At 42.9% G+C, this 21,738-nt stretch overlaps 1 protein-coding gene across 1 annotated transcript in view; it reads left to right on the top strand.

The window, feature by feature from the left end:
- The window catches only part of LOC109961652 (uncharacterized), a gene marked incomplete at its 3' end in the record, with an annotated part of 68,347 nt that overhangs the window by 16,835 nt on the left and 29,774 nt on the right, over positions 1 to 21,738 (top strand). The gene's annotated exons all lie outside the window — the stretch shown is intronic.

Raw genomic sequence — 21,738 nt, 5'->3', positions numbered from 1 at the left:
GGTGTCCAGAGATGGGGTCGTCGGGGCCCCTGCCTTTGACTGCTGCCCAATCCACTGTGCACTGGCCCCTTATGGAGCCTCGTGAGGGGAGGCCCGGCCACCAGGCGCTCGCATTCGAGCCCCAACCCCGGGCCTGGCTCCAGGGTGGGGCCCCGGCTGCGCCATGCCGGGCGACGTCACGGTCCTTGATTTTAATCTATTCAGATATGGGTCACATTTGGGCAAAAAGATCGGAATTGATCCACTTCACCCTGCAGTTTGAACGTGGCGTAACTCCATTTCAGAGGTCGGGGACTCAAGTCACATGACTTGCCTCAGACTTGTGTCACAAATCTGAGGACTTGACACTGGTAAGAGCCGGCTTGACTTTGACTCTGTATTCATGACTTGAGACAGATGACTCAAAATAACCTGTTATTTATTAAACATTACCATTTTTTTAGATGTTGAGAAGTTACTTTTTTAAATACAATTGCGCGATTTTTAGTGCAATGCTCAGCAACCGACCACAACATGGCAGACCGTCAAAGGGCAACACAAGCTGCAGGATACAACTATCATGGAGGGGCCTAGTCCAAAAAAAAAAACAAAATTTGGATTCAGTGATTATATTGTCAATGATTTGTAGTAAGAAGAAAACGGTGGTATGCAAAGTTTGCAGTGCAACAAATCAGCTGTACGATCACCACAATGTCCAACTTCATTCATCACTACAAAGCTTAAAAAGAAAGGCAAGTAAAGCTGCATGAATGCCTTTTCAGTTAATGTTAGCTAACTTATTGGCTCGTCAAGTATTAGCTAGAAAGCTAATGCTAAATTTAAGCTGTTAGACTTTGCTTTGAATCAATTGTGCATTTTATTGAGGAAGAGAGACGGAATGAAGAATACTGTTCTTGTTTTTATTTCCTGCCCTTGAAGGAGTCCTAAAATTGTTATGTTTATTGTGTTGTAGCTATGTTTTAGTCTATAGAGTTATAGGGCTATATTATTCTTTCAGAGCCCCACTCACCATTGTTGTTCACTTAGCAGGCTTGCTATTGAGTGCCACAAAATATCAAATATAAGGAAGACTTATAAAGTGTAAGCCAGCTGCACCACTTTTTGTTGATGGTTGAAATGAAACCTTTTTGTTGTAACTGATTTAAATGTGGAAACTGGGGTAGATCATCAGAAATCATTTGTGAACTGTCACTGTTTTGTTGTCTGTCACTGGAAGAGCTGAACTATGGATTCTAATGCAGAGAGACTGAGTCACACTAGCAGGATATTAAGTCCAGCCCAAAGCATTCATCCATTCCCTTTCCTCTCTTTCATTTCCTCTTTGGAAGCCTCACAGCATCTCCAGTCCAGCTTTGACTACCCTTAATGCACTTGGTCCTTTTTACAGCTGACAGAAAATATGTGTGGGTGTTTACCAAAGGCTATTTTCTGTTAGGAGCCAATCAGAGAGGAGAATCTGCTCCTTAATATGGTTCATATTATGTTGTAAAAGGCACCATCACATTGTCTCCAGGCAGGGGCTTGGGGAAAGACGAGAACATGGTTCCAGTTGTAGTTTGGCAGGACACACACAGAGCTGCTGTTTCTCAATTTCAGCAGACATGCAGAGTGATTCTTCGGCAGTCAGTAAATACCCAAACTTAATGCTGAACAGAAGGCTGTGGTGATCATCTTGGTGTCCACAGATGTCAGGATAACTTTGGTGTCCAGCTGTTTCCCACCACTGCACCACAGCCACCCAGTAATCCACGTGTCAAACTCAAGGCCCAGGGCCACATCCAGCCCGGCATACAATTACATCCGGCCCGCGAGTTCATTTTATATATCTTTTTTTTTTTAATGGCCCAACGATATGAAGCGCTGATAACACACAAACTACAAATCCCATAATGCAGCGCAACAGCTGCCTTACCGAACAATTGGCCAGAAAAAAAACGTTGGATTAACACTAACAGTTCAGTGACCTCAGTCTCCTGAAGTCACTGAACTGTTTCTGCTCCTCTTTCCTTCTTCTCTATTTGCTGGAGCCAATCCCAGCCAGCAATCGGGCGAAGGCGGGGTACACTCTGGACAGCTCGCCAGTCCATCCCAGGGCCTAGTCTGTTAATTATTTTGGCCAAATTCTTCATCCATAAAATGAAATTTCTGAACACAAAAATTCACCATCCTTTTCAACTTTTAAACAATCTGATCTTAACAATCACTTCCAAACACTGTCACAACCACCCTCACAAAAAACGAACCAAAACCATTGACCTCCTTAAACGTTTTAATTTTATATCATAATAGCTTTACCTCTTTGTATTTTATATATTGTTCTTTTTCTTTTCTTAGTTCTCATTTAAGTTCAAGTTTATTTATTTTGGAATAATATTGTATCCTGTCTGCTTCGCTTCATATTTATGTTTAAAAAAAAAACGTTTAGTTGTAGTCTGTTCAATAAATTTTTATCCTGTTCGGCCTGCGACCTAAAGTGTGCTTTGAGTTTTGGCCCCCCCATGCGATTGAGTTTGACACACCTGCAGTAATCCATTCACGAGCATCAGTTGACCCCTGGTGGAGCAGATCATGCCAGATCAGGTGTGGGCTCATTTACAAACACTCTTCATGACAGAGTTTGTGCCACAGACAAGTACATGTGTCTGGTTCATTATAAAAACTTAAGTATAATGGACCTGGATTCTTTACTTTATGCACTTGTGTTAATAAATACTAGACGTTACACAGTGGCTTCAGAAATTATTCAGACCACTTCACTGCCTTTATTGTGTTGCAAATTTGATTTTAGATGGCTGAAATGAGCAGTTTTTAAACTCTGACAGAGACTGAGAACGTTTACCCTGAATCACGGGATACACTGCCCATATTCTTCTGTGCAGAGCTTATACTCTGCACACCTGTGTGAAAAAATACCTCCATAAATGTGCAAATACAGTCAGATCTGACATCAGGTTTCTGCAGCTGTTGTCTGTAACTTATTTATTTTAAACAACAGGGAGGATGAGTGTTGTGAAGCACTGGCCTGTTGTGCCACATCAGTCGTTCCTGAAGGGCATTTTACAGAAGTTGACAGTATAACAGTGTTGTGTCATTTCTGGACCCCTTTTTACACTTAGTCTATTTTCCCCTTTGGCGCATTTGAAGTGTAATCGCTACAGACAGCTGCTTAAATCAGGTAGATCACCTGTTAGCCTGTTTATGTGCTAGAAACCTTTTACTAGAATCTCTTCTGATGGATCAGGCTCCAGGTGTCACTGAGCTTTCTGGGTTTACTTTCCCCCGTCCTTTGTAGCAAGATGGGGAAATTAATACATTTAATAAAGCCATATATACATATACATAGATATATGTATATATGCTGATTTGTTGCTGAGGAGCCAACATGAAAACTGTTTTTGTCTAGTACATTTCTGTCGGTTGGCCTGGTGAAGACCGCACTGTCCTCCTGCTGACGGAGAGCTGACAAGAGACACTAGACTGAACGGCTCAAACAGGTAGCGCATATGCTCTGCTCACGTCTAGTGAAGTCCCATTTTGAAGTTAGTAGTGGCTGAAACCCACCATCAAGTCCTCCTTTAAGTATTATGCTACTAGTAACTTTAGCCCCACAAAGAGCTGCACTAGAGAGATGCAACAAACAGCTCTGTGCATGAAGTCCAACACACACATCGCAAAAGAGCAACATTTCTTCCTCAGAAAAACAACAAAAGAACAAACAGGCCAAATCACAAGTGGCAAAGCATGCTTGCAAATCAGCGGTTTATACTTTAATTGAAATATAACAGCCTAATCATCATCAGCATCATCATGTTGACTGCTAGGCTACGGATCGCTACTACGGAGCTCTACAGCGACTAGATAAAAGGAGATGGAAACTTGCTTCAGAGGTGATTTTCCCATTTATTCTGTCCCATCAGTCTCCTTCTCGATTTCATTATAAATACAGGCTATGCACATTGGATGGTATTTAAAATAATTTGCACTACGCTGTAAAACAGGTGGTGCCACCAAATCTGGCACTGGTACCACCTCCAAGACGCTTGGTGGCACCAGTACCACCATTATGAAATTTTAGTCTGGAGACCTGCATTCTTAGTTAAAGAAAATTCATTGTGGTCAAATGCAGCTGTCAGTGTGTAGAGACAGATGTGTGCACACACCAGGTCAGGGTCAACCTTCACAGGCGTCCACCTGAACGTTATAGCCTGTACAGCCAGAGACCATCTGCTGCTATAGAGTTGGTCACAGGACAAACATGGACCACCTGGTGTCGTGTCCACAGGTTTCCAGCATCTTCATGTCTTACTGATCAGTGGCAACAAATTAATTAGCACATCAGATCTGGGAAACTTCAGCTGGGATGTGAATGCAGCTGAAAACTTGATGCAGTGGGGTTAACGTTTAAAGCAGGAAAACACAATTATGGCAGCCAACCACACTTGTGTGTCCTATGTCCTGGTGGTGTGAAAAATGAATGTGTTGAACATCGTGCTGGTGTTAAACAGCAGCAGAGTGTGAGTGGAGCCCGGAGTTTGTGTGAATCAGTAAGAGCTAATGTTTGCTCAGGCTGTTGACTCCTCGTTGTTGTCAGAGCTTATTCAGTGAAACTTCCTCCATTGAGTTAATAGTATAGTCATTCATTCACTGTTATCTCATTGTGTACACTGTAGGACTGAGTCACTGACACTGACTGATGGGGTGGCAGGTGTGTGTCAGCTAACCTATGCTGAGGTGTGTTTGCATTTGTGTTCATGTAAGACTGTGACAATGGAAATAACAAAACTATACTCTTACTCAGTGTAACATACCCTATAAAACAGAAGTTCATATTTAAAAATCAAGCTACTTCTAATACACAATTGGGTTGTTTAATGTAAGCAGCAGTGAACACCCTGACGCTGAAGTAGCAGACAAACCATGGACACTGAACTGAGCTGAAGACTCATTGACCCTGTCCTCCCTCGCTCTGCTCCTCACTGGGGGCTGAGCTGCAGCTGCATGTCACAGTAGGATTCACTCTGCTGTGTCACTCAGTCAGTATCAGCTCAGTAAACCTCAGCTGGTCTGCTGCACGATGCCCTGAGCATCAGCTGCAGCTGAACTGTTTGTTGCTCTGCTGTAGGTCCCAGAGTCTGGCGCTCACAGAGTGCGATGTAACAGCAGCAGCAGGCTGAGTAGGCTGAGTAGACTGAGGCCAAGCGCTAGTCTTTCTCACATTATCAACAGGAACGCCAGGGCTGACTGTAGCATGTTGGACACTGCAGGACTTGTTCCTACTCCGCAAATGTCGCATGTTGTAGTTGTTCATGACGGTAGAACATTTTAAGCAGGTCGTTTGTTTGTTGTTTACAACAGCGTCATTGCCATCACATTTGTTTGTCATTAGTCTTTTGGTTTCTCAATTACCCGCTTTGTTTAGAGTGTTACACATTTCTTTTCATTGGTATATATACCATTGTATACCTATGGAGGAGAAATTCAAATGAATTAATGCTGTTGCTGTTTGTTGTGCTGTCCACTTTCATATTCTGGCTCAAGCATGTCAGGTAGAATTTTTGGTATTGCCATTGTTGAAAACAGCTTATTTGTCAATGCTTGTTCGTTTATGCATTGTCATAGCTTCTTGACCGGCAACGGGAGGTGTGCACAATCATGAACTATCCTCTCGTTTTCAGGAGGAGGCTCTCTCGTTATGAAATAATTATTATTTGGAGTTATGAGGGGTGCAAAGCTAATCTAGAGGTACCCAAGATAAAATATTAAATGGCTGGAAATGAGCAGGCCATGGGCACTTTAATGTATTGTACATTAAACTATGTTCTGTTGCAGTTGCATTCACTTTAGACTTGATTTGTTTGTGTCAGAAGTGTTTCAGGCCTGATGTCAGTGCGTCTTGTTAGGATTCATCGCCTGTGGACCAGGAATTTCATATCCATCTGAATTAAGACGTTTAACAAACAATGTTGAACTGTTCCTTTAAATATTGTCTCTGTTGGTGTTTCTCCTCTTCAGTCCCAGTTAGTCCCATCCAGCAGTTTGCTGGACATTGTCCATGTTGATGGACATCCTGGCTCCTCTGGTGGGATCAGGATAACAGAGTTTATCTGTCTTGTAAAGAGTCTTCAGACCTAGCAGAGTTCTCAGTGCTCCCATTAAACTGTGACAGGCTTTGGGAGGGTAACTGTAAGGAGGACCATTTAATCTAACACGTCACCCTTTCAAAGCCACAGTTACTGTGGCTCTGCCAGTTGTTCTCATGGCTCTGCTCAATGTTTTCTCCACGGTGAGACTTGGAAGCTTGAAGCAGCAGCACCCTGGAAACCAGCACTAGTTTTTTCAGAATGATAAAGCCAGAGAGCCTCTTCCTAAAAATGTAAGGATAGTTCTTGAATATGCACAACTCCTGTTGCCGGTGTTGTGTTGCAAGTGGACACCACAACGAACCACAATGGCATTAATTAATATGAAATTCTCCTCCATAGATAGGTAAACAACGGTACAGATGAAAAGAGATGTGTAACACATTAAACAAAGCGGGTAACTGAGAAACCCCATATTTTAACTGGCATAATGCAGACATAGTAACTTCTCCAGCCTTACAACAATTCTCTCTAACGTTACAGAAACAAGGCATTAACAGACACACAACTTTTTTTTTTTAACTTACAGTTAAGTCCCACCAAGGAGTAGAAACATCACTCCCTTTCAAGTAGCTCCAAGGTCAGTAAAATCACAACTCTAAGGCACTTTAAAGCAGCAAGTGAATGGAGCAAATAAAGAGCAAATAAAAATACAACAGGAACACATTATAATGTAGAGAGAATATATGCTATTTGGGAGCAGTGGAATGTAAATATTTAGCAGTGATTGTGCAATTATGCATGTGCAAAATGAGTATATAAACAGCTATCTCTATCTATATACAGTGGGGCAAGTAAGTATTTGATACACTGCTGATTTTTCAACTTTTCCCACTTACAAAGAACGGACGACAGATCTGTAATTTTCATCATAGGTACACCTCAACTGTGAGAGACAGAATCTACCAAAAAATTCCAGAAAATCACATTGTTAGGTTTTTAAATAATTTATTTCCATTTTATTGCATGAAATAAGTATTTGATACAATAGAAAAATAGAACTTAATACTTGGTACCAAAACCTTTGTTTGCAATTACAGAGGTCAGACGTTTCCTGTAGTTGTTGACCAGGTTTGCACACACTGCAGCAGGGATTTTGGTCCACTCCTCCATACAGGTCTTCTCCAGATCTTTCAGGTTTGGGGGCTGTCACTGGACAACACGGAGTTTCAGCTCCCTCCATAGATTTTCTGTTGGGTTCAGGTCTGGAGACTGGCTAGACCACTCCAGGACCTTGAAATGCTTCTTACGGAGCCACTCCTTAGGGAGATTGACAGTCATCTTGGATTTCTTCCATTTTCTAATAATTACGCCAACAGTTGTTGCCTTCTCACCAAGCTGTTTGCCTATTGTCCTGTAGCCCATCCCAGCCTTGTGCAGGTCTACAATTTTGTCCCTAGTGTCCTTAGACAGCTCTTTGGTCTTGCCCATAGTGGAGAAGTTGGAGTCTGATAGACTGAGTGTGTGGACAGGTGTCTTTTATACAGGTAACAAGTTCAAACAGGTACAATTAATACAGGCAATGAGTGGAGGATAGGAGGGCTTCTTAAAGACAAACTAACAGGTCTGTGAGAGCCAGAATTCTTGCTGGTTGGTAGGTGATCAAATACTTATTTCATGCAATAAAATAGAAATTAATTATTTAAAAATCTAACAGTGTGATTTACTGGAATTTTTTTGTAAATTCTGTCTTTTACAGTTGAGGTGTACCTACGATGAAAATTACAGAATTGACCATTCTCTGTAAGTGGGGAAAAAAATTGGCAGTGTATCAAATACTTATTTGCCTCACTGTAAACAGTCCATGTTGGGGGTGGGTTGGGTCCTTGAGGATGGAGGCAGCTTTCCTACACACCCTGCGGTGTTAAATGCTCTGCAGAGAGGGCAGTGGAGTCTCGGTGATCTTCTCCGCAGTCATTACCACTCTCTACAGGCGCTTGCGGTCCACAGCACACATGGCTCATCAAGCCACAACCGACTGAAAGTAGTGGAGAGGTGGCAGATTCTGGACAAACATCTGGCTCAATCTGCACAGTGTCTGTGGCTTTAATCTCTAACCCCCGAGGGCTGGGCAGTATGACAAAAGAGGAATAAAGTATCTTTTTTTATTTTTAAACTTGGATACAGTGGGTGTGTTTAATGTAAAAATGATTGATTAAAAAAATGATTAAATGCAAAGGTGATAAACGTGTCAGTAATGAAAGTCAGTCTCCCCAGGTGCAGTAAGGGGTAGATACAGGTGTCAGTGTGCACATTGTAAGACAAACGCTGCCAGCAGAGAGAGACAGAGAGGTGAGAGGGAGGAGGAGGGGGCATATTGATTGATGGCTGGTGGGTGTGGCCTGATAGGAGGGAGGCTGGACTGAGTTGGAGCATAATCAGACCTGACGGGGTGAGCGGCACTGACACAGCACAAACCGAGAGAGAGAAATGGTGTCTAACTGGGACATACAACTACTGACAACACACTGCACCCACCATGGTAAGATCACTGAAACACACACAGGAATTCCAACTGTAGCGCATGTAGTAAGTGGGGGGGTGGCACAGCAGGGTATAGGTGTCGCCTTCAAGAATTTGTACTGAGGTGTGTATGTGTTTTTGCCAGCGAGGCGGTCGGTGTGTGTTTCAGCCAGTGAAGCGGTCGGTGTGTGTTGTGGTTTGGAGCTGCAACAGAGACCAGTCTGGGTCACTGTGTGTCGACCTGAATGTGGCCCAGACAGGCACACTCCTGTGTCAGATGCCCAAACTTTAAGGGCCAGCAGAGAAACCACTGTTCATGAAGTCTGTCCCACTGAGTCGTCATGGACACGTGGACATTTGCCTGTTTCATTCACATAGTTGTAATGAAGCTCTGCAACAACATAATAGATACTTAAAGAAACCTGTAGGATTAAAATCTGGATGCTTTTTCTGCAGTATGTCTGTTAGTGGTGTGGACATGGAGATGTGGCTTCAGTACTGTTAAGAACTGTTGGTAACTCCTGGTTGTTTGGATGAGTTACTGATACTTGTCCATGTTTTGTCCCTCAGCTCCTCCTGTAGGCTCTGATTCATTCTGGTCTCCTGTGGCGTTTTGCTCTGCAGGTTTAAATTACTTTGTGTTTCGGTTACTCTCATGAAGAGGGAATGTTTTAATATAAACTTAATAGCAGTGTGTCTAGAACTGTGGCCAGGCTAACATGAGCCCTCTGAGAGCTCCTGAATCTGCCACTAACAGTGTTTCTTAATTCATCTGGCAATGGGCATTTATAGCCAGATGGAGTTAAGCCGTCAGCTCATGGAGTCAGTGCAGCATCATAGACACCTGCAGTCACATGTTGGTCTCAACAAGCTGAGCATTGGAGGGAAGATGAAAGTGAGTGACAGAATGAATTCGCCCAGTGTTAGTGTCCAGTACAGAGTCTAACCGAAGCTCTGCTCACAGTTTCATTACGGACAGGTTGTGTCTTCAATTTCCAGAGCAGTGGGGCACATATCCAGTGTAAGCTACCACATGGACCTGTCACAGCAAGGACCTAACATGTTGTCTACAGCAGGGATGGTCATTCTCAGCTTTTAATTAACTGGGAAAAATGATCACTACTTTAATATTTACTACACAACTTCTGACAAGTTTAGTATCCAGACGTCATGTTTCTGCTAACTGGGGGAGCCAACAGCATTTTATTGAATCTGAGTCTGTTTACTAAAAAGTGGTCTGTTTTTATTTTACTCAGCATCATTACAAAATGGGTCATGAATGTAGTTTTTTTTCCCCCTTGTTAAGAAATCTTTTACACATCTGTCCCAATAGTACAGAAGAAGAACATTGCAACTTGTCAAAGTGCAAAGTTTACTGTGTATGTTAGTAGGTTTTACACACCTGTCTAATTAAGACTGGTACAGGACAAGGAGGGTAAATAGGTTCTTAGCAGTGACGATGGTGTGAACCAGTCATGCCTCCCATTTTTAACAAACGTTGTCCATCCTGCCATGTAGTGATGGTCTCTCAGCCTCAGCAGAAAGGTTTCCACCTGGTGTATGTCTCTGTTGATGTCAGGCCTGTTACCTGCTACAGCTGGAGTACGTGAAGTTGTTTACAACTGAGTGCTTCTCTTGCTGCCACAGTAAGTATTTTCAAAAGTCATCTGTTACTTCCTGTTATTTCATTTGGCAGGCAAAGTACTACGCAGTGAATGTAGCTTCTTCTAGTACACAGCTGGTGATGTTATTGTGATTAGTAGCCATGAAGGACCAGTTAGCCCACAGCCCCAACGCCAGCACTAATACCACCCTAGTAATGAAATGTCAACAAAATAAACCATGGACACTGTGCTGAGCTGAAGGGTGGGCCAGGTCACAGGTATGCCACAGTGCATCTTCGTTTATCATCTATATTTTATTATATTACACAGCCTTATGCTGGTTTTACTGTTTACTTGCCCCTTGCATGGGGATACGTACATACACACTGAGAGCTGATGTACCAGAGTCAAATTCCTCGTGTGTCTGACACACCTGCCCAATACAGCTGATTCTCTGACCATCCTCTCCGATTTGTGCTTGATAGACAGCAGAGCTCCTTCTCTAAAAGATTTAGACAGCTTCGTTGCCGTAAAGCACATTATAGGATATCTTTCCTGCCTTACTCCATTAATTTGTACAACACATCATCTTGGAGCATTAGACGATTCCTGGATTGACAGTAATTGTTTACTGAATCAGCTTTGTATAGATTTGCATATGTTTGATTCATCATGTGATTATGTATATGTACTTGATTGTGTTGGGTTTGTTTTTAACTTTTAATGTATTTTTATTTGTTTTATATTTTAGTGGGTTATCTATTCTATTTATTGGTATGTGTGCTTGATATTGAGTGTGAACCGCTGCTGAAACAATGCAATTTCCCAGATTGGGATTAATAAAGTATTTCTATCTATCTATCTATCTATTCTGATCTGTTGCTAACAGCATCACAGTGGAGGGGGTTGTGTCATCACACACACCTGAGCAGGGATGAAGTTGTGTTGCTTCCATGGAGACGGGTGTGATTGTACAGGCACTGGGTGTGTGTTGTTTCATAGAAAGGTGACACGTTACTGTGGCTGAAGACATGAGCTCAGGCATGTGGTTGTTTTGTTGAACCAGGAACCAGCAGAGACCTTTTGATCAGGTTTTATGGGTGTGTTTGGAGAGTGTTACAGTTTCTGTAGTTGCTGGCTATTTTTAATATTTAGCTGTGTGGTGCAGCTGATTGCACTGACAGCAGAGCTGCAGTGATTGTCATTACTGATCAAGCTTTCAAGCAAACACTGTTGAATGTGATGATTTTAAGTTTTTCTTATTGTCTGACAGTAAATTAAATATCTTGTGGGGTTTGAACCTTTGGTTCAATAAAACAAACTGGGTGTTATAAAAGGCATTTTGACTATTTTCTGACAGTTTATAGACAAAAGTAATAGACAAGAAAATAATCAACAGATTAATTGATTGTAAAAAATAACTGAGGTACAGCTCTAACAGTCAGTAACATAAATAGGTCCAGTGTGGTGTGTCAGTTTGTATATTGCCTTAAATGATATTTCCAGTCTGTTTCTGGACCTTCTGTTGCTCCTACTTCTGTAGCATGTACCCCGGTGTGTCAGAGACTAGAGCTGCATCAGTCATTTCACTTCCTTTGTTCTGCTTGTTTCCATAATTCCATAAAGGTACTCTATTTTGATAAAAGCTGCTGATTTGCTGATTTCTGTCAGCTTTATTGTGTGTGTGTGTGTGTGTGTGTGTGTGTGTGTGTGTGTTTGTGTGTGTGTGTGTGTGTGTATTCCCCCCCGGTCAGCTAGTGTGCATTACAGTAGAAAGCAGCCCCAGTCACTGTTAGGTTGTGCAAAGCAGCAGTTTGGTCAGTGCACAGTTTTGCTGGTGTTGTGTCAAAATCTGTTTCCCCATTGAGATGTGTTTTCCCCTAACCTGAATCCCAGCATTATCATAACCACAACCACTGAGGGGGACACTACATGAAACCAAGTTTTGAAGAGGGAAAACGCATCTTGACAGGGGAACACTTTTTGACACAATGCCTGAACCCCATGCGGTGCTAGTACCGGCTGCGGTGAACACGGCTCCCCATGGAAATGAATGGAGAGAAGTGTCTTTTTTTTCAACCTTTGAAACTCAATCTGAATGTGACCTTATTCTATTCATCACATTTGATGCTGCAGCTGGTAAAGGTGGAGCTAATTTTAATAACCTTATATGCTTATAACTTCATGTACTTTATATACTGCTGGGCAGCAGTATAAAAATGTTAAGCTTCATTAGTAGCTCCACAGGCAAAGAACAGAAATCAGTTGTTTGACACCGTAAACAACAGAACCAAAATATAGTGCCTTTTTTATTTTATTTTTTTTACTGATTCAAATCATTTATTAAATTGAAAATCCTTCTGAACAAGAATCTGAATTAAATCGTGAGTTTGCCAAAGATTCTCACTGCTGTTTAAACTGAACCACCTCCTTCGTATCTTGTTCTCTCACCTGTCCCTGCAGCAGTACCAACCCTTGCGTTTTAAACATGCTGCTGTTCTCAGTTTGAATATCTGTTCAGAGGCAGAATCTCTGATTCCAACCAGTTTTCCGTCCACATGGTGCCATTGCTACCAAAGAGAAAAGGCAACATGAAGGCAACCTGAAGTCAGCTTGATGTGTCCTTGAGATGAAGAACCATATAGGAAATATGTTTTCCAAACTGCACAGCAGCTTGTGGAGGAGAAAGTATTTCTTGGTTGTAAGCAGTGAGAGCAGTGTCTAATTTGATTTCAACTCCCAGTGCTGATGCCTGGCAGTGCAGAGACAAAGATAAGAGCAGGGCAGACAAAGGAGGTACTGATGGAAGTCGGACGTGTTCAGGCTCTACCTCAGGAACTGTAAATCAGAGATGTTTGAACTTGTCCAGGGGCTGCTAGGTAAAGCGAGGGAGTGGGCGTCATGATGAGAACTACAGGAATGTTTAGAGCACAGAGATAATGGAGTTGTACTGATGGATGGAGGCTCTGATGACATTACACTTATACTGCAGGAACACTGAGAACTACATGTTGTGTACTCAGTGAGTATTCAAGTGCAGTGTTTGTGTCGGAAAACTGACTCACATAGCTGCAGTTTTGCTCAAGAAGAATCAGGTTTTTCTACTTACTGATAAAACAAAGCCAGTTAGTTTTTGAACAGTTACAGAGATGACAGTATGACACAGTGAATGATGTGTAAAGATGATTGATACTGTAAATGTGTGTTATGCGCATTTTCAGTTTACACACAAAAAAAGTGAAGATACCGGACATTTGGAAAGTAGGTGACATTTCTCTGGAGTTGTTTCCTGTTTTGTTCATTGTAAACGTAGCTCTGTGGATGAAACCCAAAGTGAACCGGACTCAGTGGACAGATGCTGACGTCCATGAGTCATGTGACTCAAACCTCAAGTGTGCGTGGAGCAATGAGGAGGCTGTGATCTTCCTCACAGTAGCGCATGATACCAGCAGAAACGTCAGGTTTCCATCATATTTTCCATTGTCTGAACGTCGACTGCAGCTCTTTGAGCCCCCTGTTATCTTTATTGTTGAGTAGCCTGCAGGTTAGTCTCTTCAGAGAGGACTCTTTGACCAGTTAGACCAAACAAAGATATGCAGACACAAAGAAACATCAAATGGTCACGTTTGAGAAGCTGGACACAGAGTGTTCAGCCGTATTGGTGCTTGAATGATCAGTTATTAGAATAGATGCAGATTAATTTTTATTATGTTATTTGTTGTAGGTCTATGTCAGTTACTGTTTAATAGTCAAACTCAATTAACCTGCTCCCTCAAACCTGTGGGTACAGGTTGATCCGGTGTGTGACAGCAGCCTGGCATAGGCAGCAGTAACACAACCCATTGTCACTACTAAACTCTGATGTTCATAGAAATACATGTGACACATCTCTAACCTGTGTGAGCTGGTAGTGGCACAGAGGTTGTAATCCTATACTTTGCTCCAGTTATATGGCTGTTCTGGCCTGACGTCCGAAATATTGCACTCCAAGGATAGAGTTACGTTGACCATCCAGAAATATCTGATCGTTTTGAAAATGGAGCTCCAAAAGTTAAACACAGAAGGAGTCAAAACATAAGAGCAGGGGATGGGGAGAGCAGCCTGCACAATCACAGATGGAAAGCACATTAGGGAGGTTTCTAGGGAGTTTTAACTTTGGAGAAATGATGGAGTAGTGTGAACCCTATCGGACTATGTCTCTGAAGACTCTTCACATTGTTCTTCTGATAAAGGCAACAACCAGTCCTCTTCCCAGTGTAGGTTTAAAAAAATATCTAGCCTAATTCACAAATAGAAGATTCTGCTCCACTGGCTTGAGGGTCTGGTGGTAGTATTTGATTAAATCTGAATCCAGTTTTAAGTTCTCTAATCAAATCTGAATGCTTCTGAATCCCTTATTAGTTTGTTTGATGTGAATGAAGTGATGAACTTTTCTCATCTCAGTGAGTTATACTGTACTAGAGATGTGTCTGTTGCCGGTGTTTTCGTAACCTGGAAGCCTCTTTTCTAAAGCTGATAATCTGTATTACCTTTAGCACACTGACTCACTCGGCATCGCCTCGTCCTGATGGAAGCGGTTTTCCTGCTGCTTTGCGGGTCAGATGTCACAGAAAGGACCTCAGACTTTGAACCCACAGGCTACAACTCACCCAGAAAAGCTTTAATTTCCCTGAGAACAGGCATTTTTCAGGACCTGTCATTGACAGGGGGTGCTCATTGTCCCTGGTGTTGAGTGCTATGTTGATCCTGGGTCGGTGGACTACAAAGTCCTGGTCTTGGATCCAGAAGAGGCAGCACAATGAGCCAGTGTTCTTGCCTCATCTCCTACATGCCATCTTCCTGCTCCAGCCCTGCCTGAAACCTGACCTTGGGCCCCCCACCCCCGAACTCTGTTTGGGAGAACACCCCTGCACACAAGCGATGCACCATGCCTCCTGAATTTAACACCCGTTAAAATAAGATTCCCTCTGGACCATTAAGTTCTCTGACCTAGTTCACTGGGAGCTAAAACCTGCTCGCATGTTTGGAAAACAGAAGGACTGACCGATGCAGGAATTATAATGCGTATGATACCAGTATTGATTACTCTGGTTTTACATTTATCATGTCGTTTGTCTGGCACTATAGACCTGTTCTTTTCAATCTCCTTAAAAATGAGCACAAAAGTAAGACTAGTTCTTAAAATCATGATGTGGAAACTGTCCTCTGCCAGAAAACAAGAATAAGTTTTTTTAATGATGAAACACATGAACAACAAAGTGAATCTAAACAAATGTGTGTGATTACTGTTATTAACAGACTGTACATGTCCTCAGTAGAAAGACACCCAGCTGTGCTGAGCTGTTGTGTCACAGTGTAACAGTGACGGCTCCACAGAGTTAAATGTAGAAACACTGTAGCGGCACTCTGGAAACAGCAGCAGACAGAGTGACATCAGTTCCTGCACTGTTGACACTGAGGAAATTCACAGGTTTCAGGTTTTTGACCTGTCCACAACATGATGCTGAGACTCAGTCAGGCCTGCATTTATAACGGTAAAATTCCACATAAAATAACACTGAGGTGAAATTATTCTCTGCAAGGTTTTCTTGTAGGGCTCCACTTTAGGAAACCTTGGCACAAGAGTTCATGTGAGTGAGCAGCTATGACGAAGGGGATCTTTGAGGGGATGGAGAGCTGGGAAGTGCAGGATTAAGGGAGCTGTGTGGTTTAGTCCTGCTCTGATCTGAGAGTACCATCACCGGCAGAGTTTGCCCTTTCAGAACAGTTCGGACACATATTAAACTAGCCACCAGTGGTGGAAGAAGTACTCAGATTATTTGCTTAAGTAAAAGTACCCATAACACAGTGTAAAAATACTTTGTTGCAAGTAAAAGTCCTGCATTCAAAATGTTAGTTAAATAAAAGTACAAAAGTATTATCATAAAATATGCTTAAGGTACTCAATCAAAATGGCAAGTTATATTATTTTTTACTTAATGATGATTACTTTTATTGGTCAAGTATGTTACGCATACAAAGAAAAGAACTTTTCCCCTAGTACAGAACCGGGGAACCTGTCTGCAGCCCAGCTCACACACACCGATGGCAGTGCTGTCCACCCACGGCGCTGCTCTGGCCATTGGGAACAACTTGGAGTTCAGTGTTTTGCCTAGGGACATTTCAACATGTGGATTGGGGAGAACGGGAATCGAACCTCTGACCTCCCGGCTGGGGGGTCATCCTGTAACGACCTTATGTGCTTATAATTTGAATTATTGCTGGGTGGCTTGTGAATTTTACACCAAGGATCAATACATCTTTTACTGTATTTTGCTTTATAAACCTCATTCTGAAAAGTAACTAAAGTTATCAAATAAATATAGTGAGTACAAAGTACAATATTTTTCTCTGGAATGCAGTGAATTCACACTGAGCAGTGAATCTCCCAAAGACTGAGATTTGCACTGAGCTGCGCCTTATAATGTTACTACACTCTTTTTCTGCTAACATGCTGCTGACCTGATTAGGTCCCATACATCCCTTTTTATTTGCTCATAGTTTTATATTGACTTATACAATGTTGTGTTATGTAAATAATGTGTCTTTTAAGCCGAGAGCTGCCGGAACATTTTTTTGTTCTATGCATAACGACAATAAAGATTCTTGACTTGACTTCAGAGTATGAAGTGGGATGGCCCACTGTGATACACTGGATCAGCATAGACTATGATGTGACTGGTCAACATTAAATACAACTTCTCCATCACAGTCTTTGTAAAATTCAGTCACGGTGGTTTGTAGCGCCACAGACGTGTAAATGATTCCAGCAGGTTTATGTAGTAAAGTGTACACATTGTAGAGGTAGTGAGTCAGAGATACTGAAACGGATACTCTCTCTCAGCAAACACCTTCTGTCTGAGCTCCTGGGATTGTTGTCAAGACAGAAACAGTTGGATCAGTGCAACCAGTGTTCCAGGACCAGGTGCTTAGAGAATCTGTCTCCTCTGCTGGATTTAAAAACAATTGCATTTATGGTCAGAGCACTATCAGAACTTTACAGCAACAAGCATATTTCCTATTTGGTTGGGCCACCTGAGCTTGAGTTGTCAGGTCCTGCAGCCTGAAGCTCGACTACCTCCTGCATGAGTCAGGACGACTAAATGTCCGTTGCCCAGAGTCGCATGGTACAGCCGTGATCCACAGATCTCTCTGTTCAGGGTTGGTCCTCAGACCATCAGCCCGGCAGCAAATGGTGGTGTAACAGAATCAGGGAGTACACCATTAACTGGACATCAGGTGCTGTGGTCAGTCACGTCTCTCTTAACTTTGTAGTGTGTGACATGAAGGAGCTGCTTTGAGCTAGACTCTTTTCAGCCCTTTCCTCTGAAGGACTTGGAACATGCTCCCATGTGGGCAGGTAGCCACATGGGCAGCTTGGCTCTTGTCCCTGACGGTGTCATTTTTTAGGAGAAGATTTTAAAGATTTCCCCTCTGGAGGGTTCCTGCAGTCCTTCTGAGCCTCCGCCAGGGTGGGGATTTTCTCAGTCCTTAAATCAAACCAGGTCCCAGAGAGACTGAGGGTTTACCTCTTTATTTCTGTAAAGAGGTAAATCAGTGGAGAGGCCTCGAGTCAGGCTTTCTGTGTGTCCCTGCTCTGTACAGCTGGGCTCAGCTCATTGGCAGCATTAACATTCAGAGACGTCTTTGTAAGAACTGAGCGTCTGGAACCTCTGCCCTGAGAAAAGCTCCAATCTAATCTCGTGCTTTAGAAACTGTGTGTCAAGGTCATTGCTCTGCCTCAGCTACTGGCGCCTGCTTCAAAGCAGGCGGCCAGGTTTGGATGTCTTTGTGTTTCTCTCATGGTGAGAGGTTTGTGTTTGTATGGGACCCACCCCCACCAGCCTCAGCTGCTCTCATGGAGGCGTGAACTCCAGTGAAAACACACCACAGGAGACTGAAACAAAGAGAGCAGGCAGTGTGAAGGCTGGTTGTAAAGAGAATTTGGTTCACAGCAGAGGACCATACTGAGCGTCTGCAAGCAGTGTTCACGTTGAACGGGTTTGCTTTGCAAACACATCTTTTGCTCTCAGTTTCAGCCATCCTTCCAGACTAAGACACAGTACACCTCGGTGCTGTGGTCTGTTCGAGGCAGTTGAAGCTGCTCTGAGGGTCAGAGCTGTGTGACAGGAAGGTTAGGAAGAAAACCTGTGGGAGCCCAGTAGCCTAATGTTGCAGGTGCACACCACTTTACCTGCACCATCCACATCATATCCCCATCTGTCTCTCTACCATCTCTAAAAACGAAGACGACCTTTAGTTAGCATTGTCCGCTTGTTCATTTTAAACTTCGATATATCCAGTCACGTCATTAACCTGATGTATACTGACTTCGTCCGACTCCAACCACGCTCTTTACCAGATGTTGGCTCTGATGCATTTTTACTGTTTTTCAACTGAAAAGAGGAAGACAAAGAAGAGATTTGCCAGTTTTTGTTTTACCTTGGACACAGGTTTCTGCTAAAAAACAAACTGGTGCCTCTGAAAGCAGCATAGCGTAGACGTACTGTAAGTACTTCAACAGACTCAGCCTGAGGGCACATGGGGTCGATTTCCTCTTGAGCTGCACAGTGTGTCCACTGTGTGTTTGTGTTCTGACAGCTCTGGCATCTGGAAGCATTGCAGTCTGGCATGCTGTCTCGTCACACACCTTCAGTTTCCCCCCGAGCTTGCCTGTGCTATGATCAGTTTCCTGCTGGGACTTTGATCCTGCTTCATTCCTGTGTCGTTCATGAGGGAAGATCCGATGCAGCTTTGATCCCTGTGAGGAGAACATCAGTCTGTCTTCCAGCAAGCTACAGCAGGTGACAGCAGATCAAAATAGCTGTTGAACAAAGCACATTGATTATAAGAGGAAATCAAGTGTGGATTACAGATGTCAAAGCGCACCAGTGGAACTCCTCAGGCAACAATCGTTTTCTCACGGGACTGATGTTCCCTGATTAGTAATAATGCAGTAGACAGTCTGTGTCTTTAATCCTGTGTGTAATCTCTAACATCCGAATTCCTCTGCAAATTTTTGCCGTATTTCACCAGAGGTCATCTGATAGTGTTAAGGCCGTGTGAAACAGTGTCTAAGACATTTGAGGCTGTCCAGCTGTTTCTTTTTCTTCCTCCTCTGGGTCAATGTTTATTTAGGCTGCAGTGAAAACATTAATGAGCCTGTTGGAGGCTACAGTATAACAGTGTTAATTTCATTAATGAAAACTGAAAAACAAGCTAAAGCAAAAGTAATGTTTGACAACGAGAACCTTAACAAAATCTTTTATCAGTGAATAAAAAGTAACCTGTGTGAAAGATGGACCCAGATCTGTTGTTTTGCTGCCAGTCAGTTCCAGGATTAATGTGGACAGTTGGCCATAAATCATCTCTACGTGGTCGCTACAGAGATTCACAGTTTTAATGTTATCTGACGATTTAGCGTCGCCTCTGAACTCAGTGAAGAGGATTTTAGTCCAAATGTGAGCGAGTCCAACTTGTGCATAGCAGAGTAACACTGTGGGAATAAAACATAATTTTCCACAAACCTCACGACAGACGGGAACAATACGTGTAACCACGGTAACTGTACACAACCAGGATGAAGAAGATATAGCCTACAGTAAATATTAAAAATGCAGTGAGTACCCAGACTACTACAGCACATGTGAACACAGGATCTGACCCGATTCCTGCTTGTAAACAGTGTCACCTCTCGGCATCACCCTGAAGGCTATGCCGTGCTGCTGCTGTACGACGTGTTGGAAACAAAGACCTGCTGCATCTCCATGTCAATGCCTCTCACATTTCTGAGACTTTACTGTCTGGCAGCACCTAGTTGTGTCCTGCTATAGTTGCCTTCAGCTTGGTAACTGATTTATAGTTCACAGTCTGATTTTACTCAAGGATATTACCACCGCAACTTCACAAATGCGTTGTACATCAGCAGGCTCTAACTACAAAGTCCACAGTGACTGTGTTTACAGTCTTTGCAGCACAGCTGGGTTAGATAGGCCCCGTTTCCACTGATCAGGTATGGTGTATCCAGATGAGGTTGTCTCTTTCATTTACACTTGCATCTCCCTCTTTTGGTCACATCATTCATTTTATTACAGTCGATACTTGTAAATCAGTGTTGATCCTTGTCCACTCCTGATGGAGGGGATGACACGCACACACCTGCAAAATCAAAAGAAGAACAAAAACTTCTGACCTTTATCAGTCTAGTTACAGGAATGAGAGTTTACCAGTATTTTTAGAGAAGATGTTTTACGTCTTTACACCTCTCACGCACACGGTTCCCTCTCCCACACATTCAGTGGTTGCACTGATCAGGAATCGGTGATCGTCAGTGTAGAAACATCTTGAGCTGCTTGTTGCTTTGTTGACCCAGAAGAGACCACTGAGCCTTACTGTAGTTGCAGCTGGGAGGTAGGGGTCTGCAGGTCTGTACACATCTTGAAAATGAGCATCAGAAGGTGTTAACAGGTCATAGCTGTAATACAGCCAGTACTAGTGAAAAATGTGATGTCTTAATGGAGTTTGTATCATGCACAGTGTTTCATCCTGCTTTCAAACTGTGGTGGTCTAACTATTAAACAAGGATTAAGATTCATTCTGTGTGGTATTAAGAGGCTTTGAAAACTCTGACTTTATGAACCTGCAGAAACCCTAAGCAGGAGAAATGATTATGTACCGGTCTACAGAGAAAGATGCATCTTGGTAGCATCTCTTTGAACATCTGGACAAGATTGTGTCCACAGGTGGACTGAGATCAGTTTTAAATGAGTCTCACTGGCAGCTGTTCACTTTAGTCTTGTTATCGGTCTTTCTCGGGCTGAAAGGTCTCCCTTGGAAGAACAGCTGGCCTCTTCTGTCACTGTGTTCATTTGTGTGTGGGGGTGGGGGGTCTAAGGTCACATCTGCTGTGGTCCCCTCGCTTTTACAGCTCTTCTCAGTCCGCGCAGTCACAGTGATTGGTTACTAAAAAGGCCATGACCTCTGCTTTCTGGAAACATGACCCCTATTTATGGTCTGCTTGTTTAAACACGTGAGCGGCTTCAGTATGTCTAACAAGTTTCTCCAACAAGAAGTGAAGGGACCATTGGCTGAGGTCAACATTAGGGTCATCTGTCTGCGTCCTGATCACCAAGGATGCTGAATATTTACATATTTATTGAATAGTACCACGGAGCATTGTTTACTGGTACGTTAAATCCAAACCTGTCCTTGTGGAGCCTGACAGTGGCGCTGTTATTTGCTGCACCCTCATCCTCCACGCCCAGCAGGAACTGGTTTTTCCATCAGCAGGCAGCTGAACAGTTGGGTAGATGAATCATGGCCCTCCAGGGAGACGGAGGCTACCACTGACTATTCATTAAAACCAGCACAACCCGAGAGATTAGATTAGTTTATCTTCCAGGCTCCATCTGGAACAACGACTTTTGCTCTGCACCACAAGGTTTTGTTGTTTTCTTTGGGGCATGTGTTGGATCAAAACCTTTCATTCCTGC

The sequence above is a fragment of the Monopterus albus genome, unplaced genomic scaffold (assembly GCF_001952655.1).
Source record: "Monopterus albus unplaced genomic scaffold, M_albus_1.0 scaffold57.1, whole genome shotgun sequence".
Lineage (NCBI taxonomy): Eukaryota > Metazoa > Chordata > Actinopteri > Synbranchiformes > Synbranchidae > Monopterus > Monopterus albus.
The sequence above is the reverse complement of the archived record's forward strand: the minus strand, read 5'-3'. Positions and strand labels throughout refer to the sequence as shown.